Source organism: Ranitomeya variabilis, chromosome 2 (assembly GCF_051348905.1).
Source record: "Ranitomeya variabilis isolate aRanVar5 chromosome 2, aRanVar5.hap1, whole genome shotgun sequence".
Lineage (NCBI taxonomy): Eukaryota > Metazoa > Chordata > Amphibia > Anura > Dendrobatidae > Ranitomeya > Ranitomeya variabilis.
The window spans coordinates 530,648,703-530,663,781 of record NC_135233.1 but is presented as its reverse complement, the minus strand read 5'-3'; the positions used below and the strand labels follow the sequence as shown (position 1 = coordinate 530,663,781).

General features: G+C 44.9%; 1 pseudogene; it reads right to left on the bottom strand.

Moving 5' to 3' along the window:
• Nucleotides 1-8,387: 8,387 nt before the first annotated feature.
• On the bottom strand, nt 8,388-13,987 carry LOC143803873 (posterior protein-like; annotated as a pseudogene).
• Nucleotides 13,988-15,079: the final 1,092 nt, after the last annotated feature.

The window sequence follows — 15,079 nt, the reverse complement described above, 5'->3', positions numbered from 1 at the left end:
CTGTGCCAGAACATACCGCCATGCGGAGCTATGTGAAGGAATCCTTGGAGAAGGGGCATTTTCGGCCATCTTCTTCACCATTGGGAGCAAGTTTTTTTTTTGTTGCCAAAAAAGATGGCTCCTTGAGACCCTGTATTGATTATCGCCTCTTGAATTAGATCACTGTCAAATTCCAATACCCTTTGCCTTTGCTTTCTGATCTGTTTGCTAGGATTAAGGGGGCTAATTGGTTTACTAAGATTGACCTTCGAGGGGCATATAATCTTGTTCGTATTAAGCAGGGTGACGAATGGAAAACTGCGTTTAATATGCTCGAAGGCCATTTTGAATACCTTGTGATGCCATTCGGACTCTCTAATGCTCCATCTGTGTTTCAGTCCTTCATGCATGATATATTTCGGAATTATCTTGATAAATTCATGATTGTATATTTGGATGATATTTAGATTTTTTCAGATGATTGGGAGTCTCATGTGAAACAAGTCAGGATGGTATTTCAGATCCTTCGTGATAATGCCTTGTTTGTGAAGGGGTCTAAGTGCCTCTTTGAAGTACAGAAGATTTCTTTTTTGGGCTTCATTTTTTCTCCCTCATCTATAGAAATGTAACCGGTTAAGGTTCAGGCCATTCATGATTGGATCCAGCCCACATCCGTGAAGAGCCTTAAAAAATTTTTGGGCTTTGCTAATTTTTATCGCCGTTTCATTGCCAACTTCTCCAGTGTGGTTAAACCCCTGACCGATTTGACGAAGAAAGGCGCTGATGTGACGAATTGGTTTTCTGCGGCTGTTTCTGCCTTTCAGGAGCTTAAACGCCGATTTACTTCTGCCCCTGTGTTGCGTCAGCCGGATGTTTCTCTTCCTTTTCAGGTTGAGGTTGACGCTTCTGAGATTGGGGCAGGGGCCGTTTTGTCTCAGAGGAATTCTGATGGTTCCTTTATGAAACCGTGTGCCTTCTTTTCTCGAAAGTTTTCGCCTGCGGAACGCAATTATGATGTCGGCAATCGTGAGTTGTTGGCTATGAAGTGGGAATTTGAGGAGTGGCGACATTGGCTTGAGGGGGCCAAGCACCGTATTGTGGTCTTGACCGATCATAAGAATCTGATTTACCTCGAGTCTGCCAAACGGCTGAATCCTAGACAGGCCCGGATGGTCCCTGTTTTTCTCCCGTTTTGATTTTGTGGTCTCGTATCTTCCGGGTTCTAAGAATGTTAAGGCTGATGCCCTCTCTAGGAGCTTTTTGCCTGATTCTCCTGGGGTCCTTGAGCCGGTCGGCATTCTGAAGGAAGGGGTGATTCTTTATGCCATCTCCCCTGATTTACGACGGGTTCTTCAGGAATTTCAGGCTGATAAACCTAACCGCTGTCCAGTGGGAAAACTGTTTGTTCCTGACAGATGGACTAGTAAAGTGATTTCGGAGGTTCATTGTTCTGTGTTGGCTGGTCATCCTCGAATTTTTGTTACCAGAGATTTGGTTGGTAGGTCCTTTTGGTGGCCTTCTTTGTCACGGGATGTGCGTTCTTTTGTGCAGTCCCGTGGGACTTGTGCGCGGGCCAAGCCTTGCTGTTCCCATGCTAGTGGGTTGCTTTTGCCTTTGCCGGTCCCTGAGAGGCCTTGGACGCATATTTCTATGGATTTTATTTCGGATCTTCCGGTTTCCCAGAGGATATCAGTTATCTGGGTGGTTTGTGACCGGTTTTCTAAGATGGTTCATTTGGTACCTCTGCCTAAGTTGCCTTCCTCTTCTGATTTGGTTCTGTTATTTTTTCAGCATGTGGTTCGTTTGCATGGCATTCCGGAGAATATTGTGTCCGATAGAGGTTCCCAGTTTGTTTCTAGGTTTTGGCGGGCCTTTTGTGCTAGGCTGGGCATTGATTTGTCTTTTTCTTCCGCATTTCATCCTCAGACAAATGGCCAAACCGAGCGAACTAATCAGACTTTGGAAACTTATTTGAGATGCTTTGTGTCTGCTGATCAGGATGATTGGGTGGCTTTCTTGCCATTGGCCGAGTTTGCCCTTAATAATCGGGCTAGTTCTGCTACCTTGTTTTCACCCTTCTTTTGTAACTCTGGTTTTCATCCTCGTTTTTCTTCGGGGCAGGTTGAGCCTTCTGATTGTCCTGGGGTGGACTCTGTGGTTGACAGGTTGCAGCAAATTTGGGCTCATGTTGTTGACAATTTGGTGTTGTCTCAGGAGGGGGCTCAGCGTTTTGCTAACCGTCGTCTGTGTGTTGGTTCCCGGCTTCGGGTTGGGGATTTGGTCTGTTTGTCTTCCCGTCATGTCCCTATGAAGGTTTCTTCCCCTAAGTTTAAGCCTCGGTTTATTGGCCCTTATAGAATTTCTGAGATTATCAATCCAGTGTCTTTTCGTTTGGCCCTTCCAGCCTCTTTTTCCATCCATAATGTTTTTCATAGATCTTTGTTGCGGAAATATGTGGTGCCCGTTGTTCCCTCTGTTGATCCTCCTACCCCGGTGTTGATTGATGGGGAGTTGGAGTATGTGGTTGAGAAGATTTTGGATTCTCTTTTTTCGAGGCGGAAGCTTCAGTATCTTGTCAAATGGAATGGTTATGGCCAGGAGGATAATTCTTAAGTTGTTGCCTCCGATGTTCATGCTGAGGATTTGGTTCGTGCCTTTCATTTGGCTCGTCCGGATCGGCCTGGGGGCTCTGGTGAGGGTTCGGTGACCCCTCCTCAAGGGGGGGTACTGTTGTGAATTCTGCTCTTGGGCTCCCTCCGGTGGTTGTAAGTGGTAGCGCTGCTGTCTCTGAATCTCAGCATTTATCAGGTGTGTTCACTTTTTGCAATTCTGACTGGGCTATTTAGTCTTGCCTGACCCTTTAGTCAGTGCCAGTTGTCCATTGTTCCTGGAGGATTCACATCCCTTCCTGGTCTCTCCTGCTTTGCTGTTCATTTCAACAAAGATAAGTTCTGGCCTTGATTTTTTGCTGTCCACATGCTGTGGCCTTATTGTTCAGTTCTTTTCCATGTTTTTGTCTTGTCCAGCTTGGTCTGTATAAGGATTTGTTTAGCCAAGCTGGTATCTCTGGAGATGCAGATATACCCTCCATATGTTTAGTTAGCTGTGGAGATTTTGTATTTTCTGTGGTGGATATTTTCTAGTGTTTTAATACTGACCGCATAGTACTCTGTCCTATCCTTTCTATTTAGCTAGAAGTGGCCTCCTTTGCTAAATTCTGATTTCAGTCTGTGTATGTTTTTTCCCTCTCCTCTCACAGTCAATATTTGTGGGGGGCTGTCTATCCTTTGGGGATTTTCTCTGAGGCAAGATAGTTTTCCTTTTTCAATCTCTAGGGGTAATTAGTCCTCCGGCTGTGTCGAGATGTCTAGGGAGTGATAGGTACATTCCACGGCTACTTCTAGTTGCGGTGTTAAGTTCAGGGTCTGCGGTCAGTACAGGTACCACCTTCTCCAGAGTACGTCTCATGCTGCTCTTAGGCCACCAGATCATAACAGGGCCTACAGAGTGGTTCATGAGTATGAGCGGGTATTCAGCAAGCACCCCCTAGATTTTGGGCAGGTAAAAGGGATTCAACATCACATCCCCACAGGAGATCATCCACCCATAAAAGAGAGATACCGTCCTGTACCCCCAGCTCATTATCAGTGTGCCAAAGACATGTCGTGAGAGATGAAGGAGGCTGGGGTAGTGAGAGACAGTTGTAGCCCCTGGGCAGCTCCATTAGTCCTCGTTAGGAAGAAAGATGGTACAATGAGGATGTGTGTTGATTATAGGCAGCTAAATCGCATTACACATAAGGATGCATACCCACTGCCCAGGATAGAGGAGTCTTTGGCTGCTTTAAAATCTGCTAACTACTTCTCCACGTTGGATCTCACCAGTGGGTACTGGCAGGTTCCCGTGGCAGAGGCGGACAAGGAAAAGATGGCCTTCACGACGCCGATGGGTCTCTGCGAGTTCAACTACATGCCCTTCGGACTGTGCAATGCCCCTGGAACGTTCCAGAGGATGATGGAGTGCTGTCTGGGACACAAGAATTTCGAAACCGTGTTGCTATATCTGGACGATGTCATTGTCTTCTCCAAGACTTATGAGGACCATCTGAAGCACCTGGCCGAGGTGTTTGAAGCCCTGTCCAACTTTGGCTTAAAGGTAAAACCGTCCAAATGCCATCTGCTAAAACCCAAAGTGCAGTACCTAGGCCATGTAGTGAGTGCCGAAGGTGTAGCCCCAGACCCTGACAAGGTCACTGTGATCAAAGACTGGCCGAAGCCTGGCAACCTCCATGAAGTCCGGCAGTTCCTCGGGTTGGTAGGCTACTACAGGAGGTTTATCAAGGACTTCACCAAGAAAGCCACGCCACTGCAAGACCTGTTGGTGGGCCAATCCAAGAAAACCAAGGGTAAGAATACCACATTTGATTGGAACGACGGACTGGAGGGATCCTTCACTTGCTTAAAGTTGGCGCTGATGGTAGAATAGGTACTGGCCTACCCTGAATATGACCAACCGTTTGCTGTATACGGATGCCAGCAACATGGGAATAGGAGCCGTGTTGTCCCAGGTCCAGAAAGGCAAGGCGAGGGTAATTGCTTACGCCAGCAGGAAACTTCGTCCCACTGAAAGGAACCCGGACAACTACAGTTCCTTCAAGCTGGCGTTCCTCGCCATCATTTGGGCAGTGACGGAGAGGTTCAAGCACTACCTGGCCTCAACAAAATTCACCGTCTTCATGGATAATAATCCACTAACATACTTGGACACAGCAAAACTTGGTGCCTTGGAACAGCGGTGGATGGCCCGGTTGTCCAATTACGACTTCACCATCAAGTACCGGGCAGGGCACAAGAATGCGAATGCCGATGCATTGTCCAGGATGCCCAACTTGCCAGAAACGGGAGAAGACCCGGAAGCACTTGAAGAGATAGAGTTGCCCGCTTTCCATCGCCCCAAGGCCACCCAGTGTTCCCATCATGTGGAGAACAGGCGCAAGAACAAGCAGGACGCCACGCTGAATCCCCTGCCCCACCACGGATGGGCAGAGACCCAGGATGGTGACCCCGCGGTCCGTCGGGTGAAAGAGCTCCTGACGCAGGCAGGTTCGCATCCCAGTCCGGATGATCCACAAGAGACACAGCAACTGTGGAAGGGGAGAGGCAAACTGTTTATCCACGATGGTAAGCTGTGTCGAAGAGGCATCGACCCATGCACTCATGAGTTGGTATGGTAGATAGTAGTCCCAAGGCAAGATGCGCCAATGGTTCTGGGAGCGTACCACGATGGGGCAGGACACTTCGGATGGAGGAAGTTGGAGAGTCTACTACGTGGGAGGTTCTACTGGGTTGGCATGAAGAAAGCCATCAAAAAGTGGTGTCGAGTGTGGCCCATGTAGCCTGCGCAGGAAGGACCGTGACAGCTAAAGGGCTCCCCTGCAGCCTATCATCACCAAACGGCCGCTTGAACTGGTCGCGCTAGATCATGTGAAGTTAACACCCAGCCGGTCAGGCTATGTCTACACGCTCACCATCGTGGACCACTACTCTAGATTTCTGGTAGTTGTGCCTGTCAATGATCTGACAGCCAGGACGGCCGCCAAAACCTTCCAGCAGTACTTCTGTAGACCACATGGGTACCCGGAGAAGGTACTGACCGATCAAGGGCCAGCATTTGAAGAGGAGGTGTTCCAGGAATTCTGCAATTTATACGGGTGTAAGAAGATCAGAACAACACCGTATCAACCACAAACTAATGGGATGTGTGAGAAGATGAACCAAGTGGTAATCGACTTACTGAAGACCTTGCCTGTGGAGGAACGGAACTTGTGGCCAACAAAGTTGCCTGACTTGGTAGACATGTACAACCACATCACACTGAATTCCACCAACTGCACTCCAGCATATCTGATGCGAGGGAGATCTAGTAAATTACCTGTTGATCTAGACATGGGGGTCCTAACCCCCGAAGATACCTCGTCAGATGCAGATTGGGATACAGAAAGGCAGCAAAGGTACCGCAAAATGCAGGAAAGAAGTCTAGCCCAAGCCAGACAAAACCAAGAAAGGGACTACAACCAGCATGCTCCTGCAATTCCCTTGTCGCCAGGTGAACAAGTACTCAAACGGAAGCGGAGACTACACAAACTTGACGACCAATGGGAAGCGGAACCCTATACCATCCTGCCATCCGACTTCGACAATACGAAGGTCTGTCTCATCAGCAAAGATGGTGGAGAAACTTCGACAGCAATATCCCGAGACCACCTCAAAATATGCCCTGATAAGTTGAAAGATAGGGAAACAGATCCAGGAACATCTCCACCCGTAGAAGAGGAGAAGATGATACACACTGTTGTTGGCGATTTTCCCCTGTCTTGGACTCGAATAAATCAGGCCATCGTGGTACCTGTCTTAACGTTTCGTCAGCCGAAGCCACCGGAACCAAATGTGATGCCAGATCATCTGGAGCCAAAAGAGACTCTGCACCAACAGATTCCCATAGCCGATGCGAATCCGGCTGTAACTCAACCACAGCAGATTCCAACAAAGTATGCCGTGCCAACAGTTGAATCGGCAAGTCCTCCCTCTGCTATCCGTGAATCTGCCATGCCCACAATTAGTATCAGTGGTCCTGAGAGCTCCAGCATACCAGTGCTACCCAGACTCACTAGAAGTGTAGCTAGAAGACAGTGCACTACACCAGCGATAGCAAGCACAGCGGGTCCTGTTAGGTCACTAGTAACCCCGGCAATGCGGAGGTCTATACGTAGCACCAAGAATCAAACCCCAATTCGCTACAAAACTTGGAAATATTAACGGGTGCTGCTGTTTGGTTAAAAATGTTTGTATATATATCTTTGTTACAGATTTAAAATGGACAATGGAGTAATGGACAGTGAATTGCTCCAAAACTTTCAAAAGGGATCCCTTTGTTTACCCGGGATCCCTGCTGTTTCAAGTTGCACTCACTGAACTGAGAGTCATTAACTGTGCATGACCAAGATTTTCGCAATGTTCAAGTGTTCTCACCTCCCATAAAGGGAAGCACTGTTATATATTTAATTGTTTACAGCATTTCCAAAATTTTGTATGTCTTTTGCTAACATGTATTGTTGTTCTTCTTTTGCCAGTTCGGGAGTACTGGATTTAACGGGGGGTGGGGGGAGTGCAGCGCCCCAGAGTCTGGTTTTTGCTGTAACGTCGCTCTTCCACCAGGAGGAGTGATGGTACGTCTGATTGTACTAAAGTTCACCTTGCCAGGTATCACAGTCACACATGACACTTCACACTCCGGCCACCAGGGGATGAAAAAGGTCCTATCTACTAGGCCACTCCTCACACATGGGTAAAACGCGGGGTTGGATAGGAAGTTAGGCAGAAAGCAGCCTGGGAGAGTTCCAGGGAGGACCTGTCAGGTGTGGGATCCTGACAGTGGCCTAGCACGAGACAGATCGTTACAGAGCTGGGCCTGCACTGCATAGCGGCAGTCTCCTAAGGAAGGACAAGAAGCGAAGTAGATTGTGGAGAGTGAGAATTGAAGTCACGGCGCAAGGAGACAACACCAGAAGGAGTCTTGCCATAAGATCGGTAACATCCTTCTGAGGCGCGTAGCCGGTGGCCGGAACACCGAGGAAGTAATAGGCTCTACGCATTACTTTGAACCACGGCAGGGCAGTTAACTCTAGGTTGGCTGTCTCACCTTTACACCTAATGAAGACAACGGAGGCAATTGTGGGAGAGGGGCGTCTCTAGGGTCCCTATAAAATAACTCCAGGCCTACCCCGTCATACGGGTGCGTCCTATCCATACCATCTGGGGGACGGAGAGAGAGAACAGAAACATACACGACAGTTGTGAGGACTATCCCGTGGTGCTCAGCAGAGAAGTGCTACAACACACAGGCACTAGTAGGAAGGCTACTGATTTCCACCTGCAAAGGGAACTCTGGATGTGCCTTCGGACCGACCGGTCTCAGCCAGCCCTGTTAGCAGTGCTCTGGATTGTGGATGCCGAAGCCTTCAGTAAAAAGGTAAAGAGACTGCAACCCTGTGTCCTCGTCACTTACTGCGACCTAAACCATTACCATCTACTCATCAAGGGAAGCCCTGGGGACATACTTCACCTGTGGGAAGTTACACCATCTAGCTGCCATTCCATCACCCCAGCGGACCCCTAGCAGCGTCGGTCACCCTGACCGAATACCACAGGTGGCGTCATGAACACTTGACAAACTCTCACCTACACCTTTATTTGGGCGCCTGTAGAATCTGCTGAGTTTTGGGGTTTCAGTTAATACTAATTAACAAGAACTACTGGATCTTTAAAAGGGGATTTATTACAAACAAGGTATTTACAATGACATACATAAAGGAAGTCTAACTAAGGGACAAGGGTAAATTAAAGGGAAGGGGTAGTAGGAGAGGACAGAGGAAACTGGGAAAAAAGGAGAAGATACATAACTGATCCTTACATATATATTAAACCAATACACATCCACACCCACATACAAGCCATGACTCCACCCTTGCTTCCGGTATCTTCTGTGGCAAATGTCCAATCATCTTCTGTCAATGTGAACACTGTCATTGGCTGCAGTAATCATCACCTTCCTTTGGATGGCGTCCTTGGATTTAAGATAAAGTTCTGGTGTCAAAAGGCTTGAGGGCATTCCGTTTAGGCTGGAGACTAGATGTCCAACTGAAGAACAATGTCTTGTAATTCACATCCACATGGAATGTGTGTCAAAGATAAGATGTTCAGTTCAGGAACAATAGCTTACACTCCCAACACCACAGGGGTTATGTATCCTCCAAGAGGTTGGAGACACAATGTCCATCTACAATGTAGATTCTCTTTATTCTATTAAAAGAACAGAGGACTTCACACCCCAGGAACTTGTGTGACCACCTGTTACATCTAATAGTCAATTCCTTTGATGTAGGTTTTAGCTGTTATGTAGAGTTAAGGGAATGTTCCTTGCTCATATGATACATAAATTGTCCATGTTGGCTCCAACATACGCCCCTTTGTGTCTGAATGACACATAACTGTTAAGAGGCTACCATTCCATAATCCTCTTCACCACTGTAGTCAATTCTTCTTAGGGCAAGGAGTCTTGACACATTCACTTCACCATCTGCCAACATTCACTCCAAAAAAAATTAACTTAGTTATAGCTTGATTTCTGTTCCCACTAGGATTTTCCTATTTTGTTTCATTCTGGAATCATACAGTCTTTCCTACTGTGCCCTCTTCTGTTACAGTTCTCACATACTACGATTTCCTCTAACTCAATGTGACTTTGTACATTTGTGTCACATGATGCAATTTTAACAGCGGTTTGTTCTTTCATATTTACGATCTGAATCGTCTTATTTAAGTAACAGGTTACATAGCACATGTCTATTTTGTAGCAGGGACAAAATTAGAGAAATAATGAGTAGTACAAAAAAAAATCAGAAGTAGCAGGGAAATATTAGAAAAATAATGAGTAGTACAAAAAATCAGATGGATTAAACAATTAAGAATGCCATTTGCTGCATTTGAATTACAAAATATTACCTCCCACCAATAACCCTTAGCATTGTTTTCCAATAGATAGGTAACCTCATTTAATTCATTTTGATCATGATGTTTGCTAGTCATATTTTGAGACAATCCCCTTCTGCTTTGAATATATCTAATAAATTCAGAACATGAATAGTTCACAACAATATATCCGATGCGACTCATTTTGCTGCACACGGTATCAGTATATGAGGGGTATCCAATGCCCGGTTAAAACATGGCCTTCCACGAGTTTTTAGATACAGGTTAATCCATGTCAAGAAGATGTTCCATAAAAGTTGTTTATGAATCAAATTGCCATCAAATCATAGCTTATCCAGGATGCAAATTTATGCTCCATCATAGATCCTGGAAATAAAGAACAAGAGCAGTATCAGATTCTTAGCAGTTGTAATCTATATATTGTTTCTTTTACAAGAATCAAAAAATAAATAAATAACTTGGAAAAATAAATTCCAAAAATAAAATTTTAATTAGAAAAATTCTAACACCATTTCATTTATGGTATTGCATGGTAATTGTTACACTTACGCCCCTTTGATACCAAAACTTGGTATCAAACAAAAAGAAAGGGAGAAAAAAAATAAAATTTAAATGTGAGGTAAGAAACATTTCAATATAATGATTAGGGATGTAAAAAAAAAAAAAATTCTGAGCAACAAGAATATTTAAAAGAGAAAAAAAAAAAATAATACTGTGATTCAATGCATTGCACAGTCCGACATAAAACAGACAAACATAAAACAATTAGGGCAACTCAACTTTATCTGTCTCATGATGACTAAAGATGAGCAAAGTGGTCAAGCTGGATCTGCAGATTTCATATAGAAACCTCAGCTTTGCACTAGTTGGCACTATCATGTAAATTAACCATCCAACTTCAGGTCCTGATTGAAGACTATTACCTGTGAAACAAGATAAAGAACATACATACACAACAAACAATCATGCATTAGGTAAATACAATACACAGTCATCACAATGGGATGATTACTCGTTTAATTGTTTGCAAACAATTACTTAAACCTTTAACTTTGAGCTCATTGTCTAAACCACGTGGACTTAAATTTGGCCTTAAGAATGCATTCATATAGTTAATTATTACAGAGAAATAACCTGTTTCATCTATGGATACAGTGCTGTATATGACCTGTTGAACAAAACACACTGGTTAATCTCCTTGCTATAATATTACGTGATACATGGTCTCCAGTCTAAAAAGAAACAGACATAGTTAGAACACAAATTCAAACCATATACAAAACATAACTTTATCCTGTCCATTATCCATATGCTAATTGATTCACATCTAACATGGCAGCCAAAGTCTCTATGTTTACCCAACCATATTGACAAATGGTGCTGGGCAGTTTAGCAACAGTGGTAGGGCAATTTGTGACCAACTCCAAAATAACCAGAATGGTAGAGATACCCATGGATCGATCATAGGGATATTAGCACCTTCCTTTTGTTGTTTATTATATGACATCTCCTGACGTTTTTCTGTCTTACTTTTGTCATTTGGGCTCCACAATGTTTCTGGTTTTGGTGCAGTTGTATTAGGGCCAGCTTCTACATTACCTATCTCCTCACATGTCTCTATGAACTCTGTGTTATAGGAGATACTTTCCTCTTCAGCCTCAACACTATCAATTTCTTGGGGCAATGAATGACCTTTGCTTTCTGGGTACATGTTAGGTGTATTACAATAGCGTTTAATGTGTCCTGGTTGACCACATTTATAACAATACCTAACATATCCTTGCCTCCTGGGTCTGTATACTGCAGATACATTTTCTGACAGCTCATCATGTTCTTTAGACTCATTACACCAGTCCCTAAGTACTGTATATTCACAAAGTTTTCATAGGAGCTAGTATTCCTTAGAGTCATTCTTGTGGTGTAATCTACATTACAATGATTTGCCATTGAACATAGGAAATTAGCATCATCCTGAGACATTTCCAGACAGTTGTAAACAGTCCTATATAGGCACAGATAATTATTACAAAAGAGCAACGGATCATCATATCGCCTGAATCTGGTCATTGCTAGGGCATTTTCACCTCTAATATCTCGTCCACCTATGATGCGTTGTAATTCCTTCCTTCTTATCTCTGCACCATTACAACTATCACCCATTTGTTCTGTTTTTAGTTGTCCTGCAATTGGCCCTGGAAGCTAAACTTGTAAGGCCACGTTCACACTTTGCGGTTTTTACCGCGGAACCGTGACGATTTTGATGCTGCGGGTCCGCAGCAGTTTCCATAGCGTTTCCATTTACATGTAAACCCTATGGAAACCGCAAACCGCTGTGCACATGCTGCGGGAAAAACCGCGCAGAAACGCAGCGGTTTAAAACCCGCAGCATGTCACTTCTTTGTGCAGAATCGCTGCGATTCTGCACCCATAGGAATGCATTGAACCGCTTACTTCCCGCATGGGGCTGTGCCCACGTTGCGGGAAGTAAGCGGTTAATGTGCGGGTGGTACCCGGGGTGGAGGAGAGGAGACTCTCCTCCAGGCCCTGGGAACCATATTTGGGGTAAAAAAAAGAATAAAAATAAAAAATCATGTTATACTCACCTCTCAGCGCTGCACGCGGCCGGCCGGTCAGAGTTGCTGTGCGAACAGGACCTGCGGTGACGTCGCGGTCACATGACCGTGATGACGCCCGGGTCACATGACCGTGACGTCACGAAGGTCCTTCTCAGCACAGCATCTTTGGAACCGGAGCGCCGCGTGCAGCGCCGAGGAGATCCGGACATCGGAGGGTGAGTATAACCAATTTTTATTATTTTTACCATTACTATTGATGCTGCATATTGCTGCATATGCAGCATCAATAGTATAAGAGTAATCCCGCAGCGGAAACCGCGGAACAAACCGCGATAAATCTGCAGGGATAACCGCAGCGGTTTTGCCCTGCAGATTTATCAATTCCGCTGCGGGAGAACCCGCAGAGGGACGCCGCAAAGTGTGAACGTGGCCTAATAGAGACCAAGCATTTTTATTGTTCAGATTATACTGTTGGACAACATGTTCAAATCTATTGGACAGAATAACTGGAGAAATATGTGACTCAAATTTACCAAGAAGTTGACACAGATGAAGCTTCTCAGAAATAGTGAGCAATGGAGAATTATCAATCAAAGGAGATCCATATCCGGCATCCATTGTACCCTCATTAGAAAGAGTACATACATTGACTTGTGTCAGTGCTGCATTTCTTTCCAGATGACTCTCCAGTGTTTCATTTAACTTCTCCATTTGACTATTTTTCAGTTCTAAAGATTAAACCTGAGCTGCATGTGAAGTGAGGCTCAGTCTACACTCCTTCAATTGTTCCTCCAACTGTCTAGTTCTCACAGCTAATTCATTTACATCTGATTGCAAACCATGTATTTTACTATTTGTATTGTCAGAAATTCCAATAACAGAATCACTAATTTTGTCTATGTCCTCCTTTCTTCCTTCTTTCAATTTAGCCAACTCTTTCATCTTCAGCAATACTGAAATTTCATTGCTTAACTTTTCCTTTTTCAAATTCTTGCTCAGCACTTTACTATTCAACTTATTATTAAAGATTTTACATTGGGCTATCAAGTCATTGTACTGGACTTCCAAATATTTATCGACACTGACATGATAAACAGAAGAGGCATACTTCTTCACAAACTTTTCCACAAACTCCATTTTCAGCAACAAACTGCAAACACTTTACAAAACAAAATTACAAAGTGAAAGAACTAAAAGCTAGACCTTACACTACAAACTTCCCAGAAGTCTAAACTCTTTGCTCCAATACTCCTATACTTAGAAAACACAGATCCAATTCTGATATAAAATACTGTCCTATCTACAAAAGATATTTCCTTTTTGCTAAATGCATCCGACAACAAACTGTCAATACAACACAATATATACAAGCACACAAAATAATATTCAAGGAAATTCTTTACTCACCAATATTTTCTTTTAAATCAAGATCCAGACTCCTCGATTCTTTGGTTTCCACACTTTTTCCAAATGTGAAATAAAGCAGATTAATTTCTTGCGGATTCTCTGTGGAATTTAATCACAGTCCCGTCTGGGGGTGCCAAATGTAGAATCTGCTGAGTTTTGGGGTGCCAGTTAATACTAATTAACAAGAACTACTGGATCTTTAAAAGGGGATTTATTACAAACAAGGTATTTACAATGACATACATAAGGGAAGTCTAACTAAGGGACAAGGGTAAATTAAAGGGAAGGGGTAGTAGGAGAGGGCAGAGGAAACTGGGAAAAAAGGAGAAGATACATAACTGATCCTTACATACAGTATATATTAAACCAATACACATCCACACCCACATACAAGCCATGACTCCACCCTTGCTTCCGGTATCTTCTGTGGCAAATGTCCAATCATCTTCTGGCAATGTGAACACTGTCATTGGCTGCAGTAGTGTGTTATATAGAGTTAAGGGAATGTTCCTTGCTCATATGATACATAAATTGTCCATGTTGGCTCCAACAGTGCCCCTTAGCAGGGCCATGGACCGGGTCGGGCCACCGTGACACCCCTAGAACCGAGACCGAGGGACCCGGTACCGAGTACCCCGCTGCCCTGCATTTGGGGGCCTCTCCATGAGCAGTCCTGGTTGGTTGTCCAATTGGTCATCTGCTGGGATGGCTGTAGTCGAAGATTTGTCGGTCCCTATTATACTATTTCTACTATGGTGAAATCAATGTTACTTTGTTGGTGTCTGCCAATACATTTTTGGAAATGTGTAGACTCCTGGTTGAATCATGTGTTGCCTGTAGCAGTAGGCCATCGAGACAGGCAGTCCTCCACACCCATCGAGTCAACTACCCATGTTACGCTCCTTACATTTTTCTGACAATAGTACCATATATACTCGAATATAAGCCGAGATTTTCAGCCCAAATTTTTGGGCTGAAAGTGCCCCTCTCGGCTTATACTCGAGTCACGGTCAGCGTGTGAGGGGGAGAGAGCGTGTCGCATACTCACCTAGTCCCGGCGCTCTTCCTGCCCGTCCCACGGTCTTCGGTGCCGCAGCTCTTCCCCTGTTCAGCGGTCACGTGGGACCGCTCATTAAAGTTATGAATATGGACTCCACTCCCATAGGGGTGGAGCCGCATATTCATTCCTCTAATGTGCGGTAACGGTGACCGCTGACAGAGGAAGAGGCTGCGGCTCCCGGAGACCAGCTGTCTGGGATAAGGAGCCAGGGACGCCGGGAGCAGGTGAGTATTACATATTTACCTGTCCGTGTTCCACACGCCGGGCGCCGCTCCGTCTTCCCGTCCTCTTGCTCTGACTGTTCAGGTCAGAGGGTGCGATGATGTACTAGTGTGCGCGCCGCCCTCTGCCTGAACAGTCAGTGCGGAGAGACGCCGAGACGGGACACTGAGGAGCTGCAAGCAAGAGAGGTGAGTATGTCTTTTTTTTTACTGTAGCAGCAGCAGCATTATATATTGCACAGCTTTATATGGAGCATCTACGGGGCAATAATCAACAGTGCAGAGCAT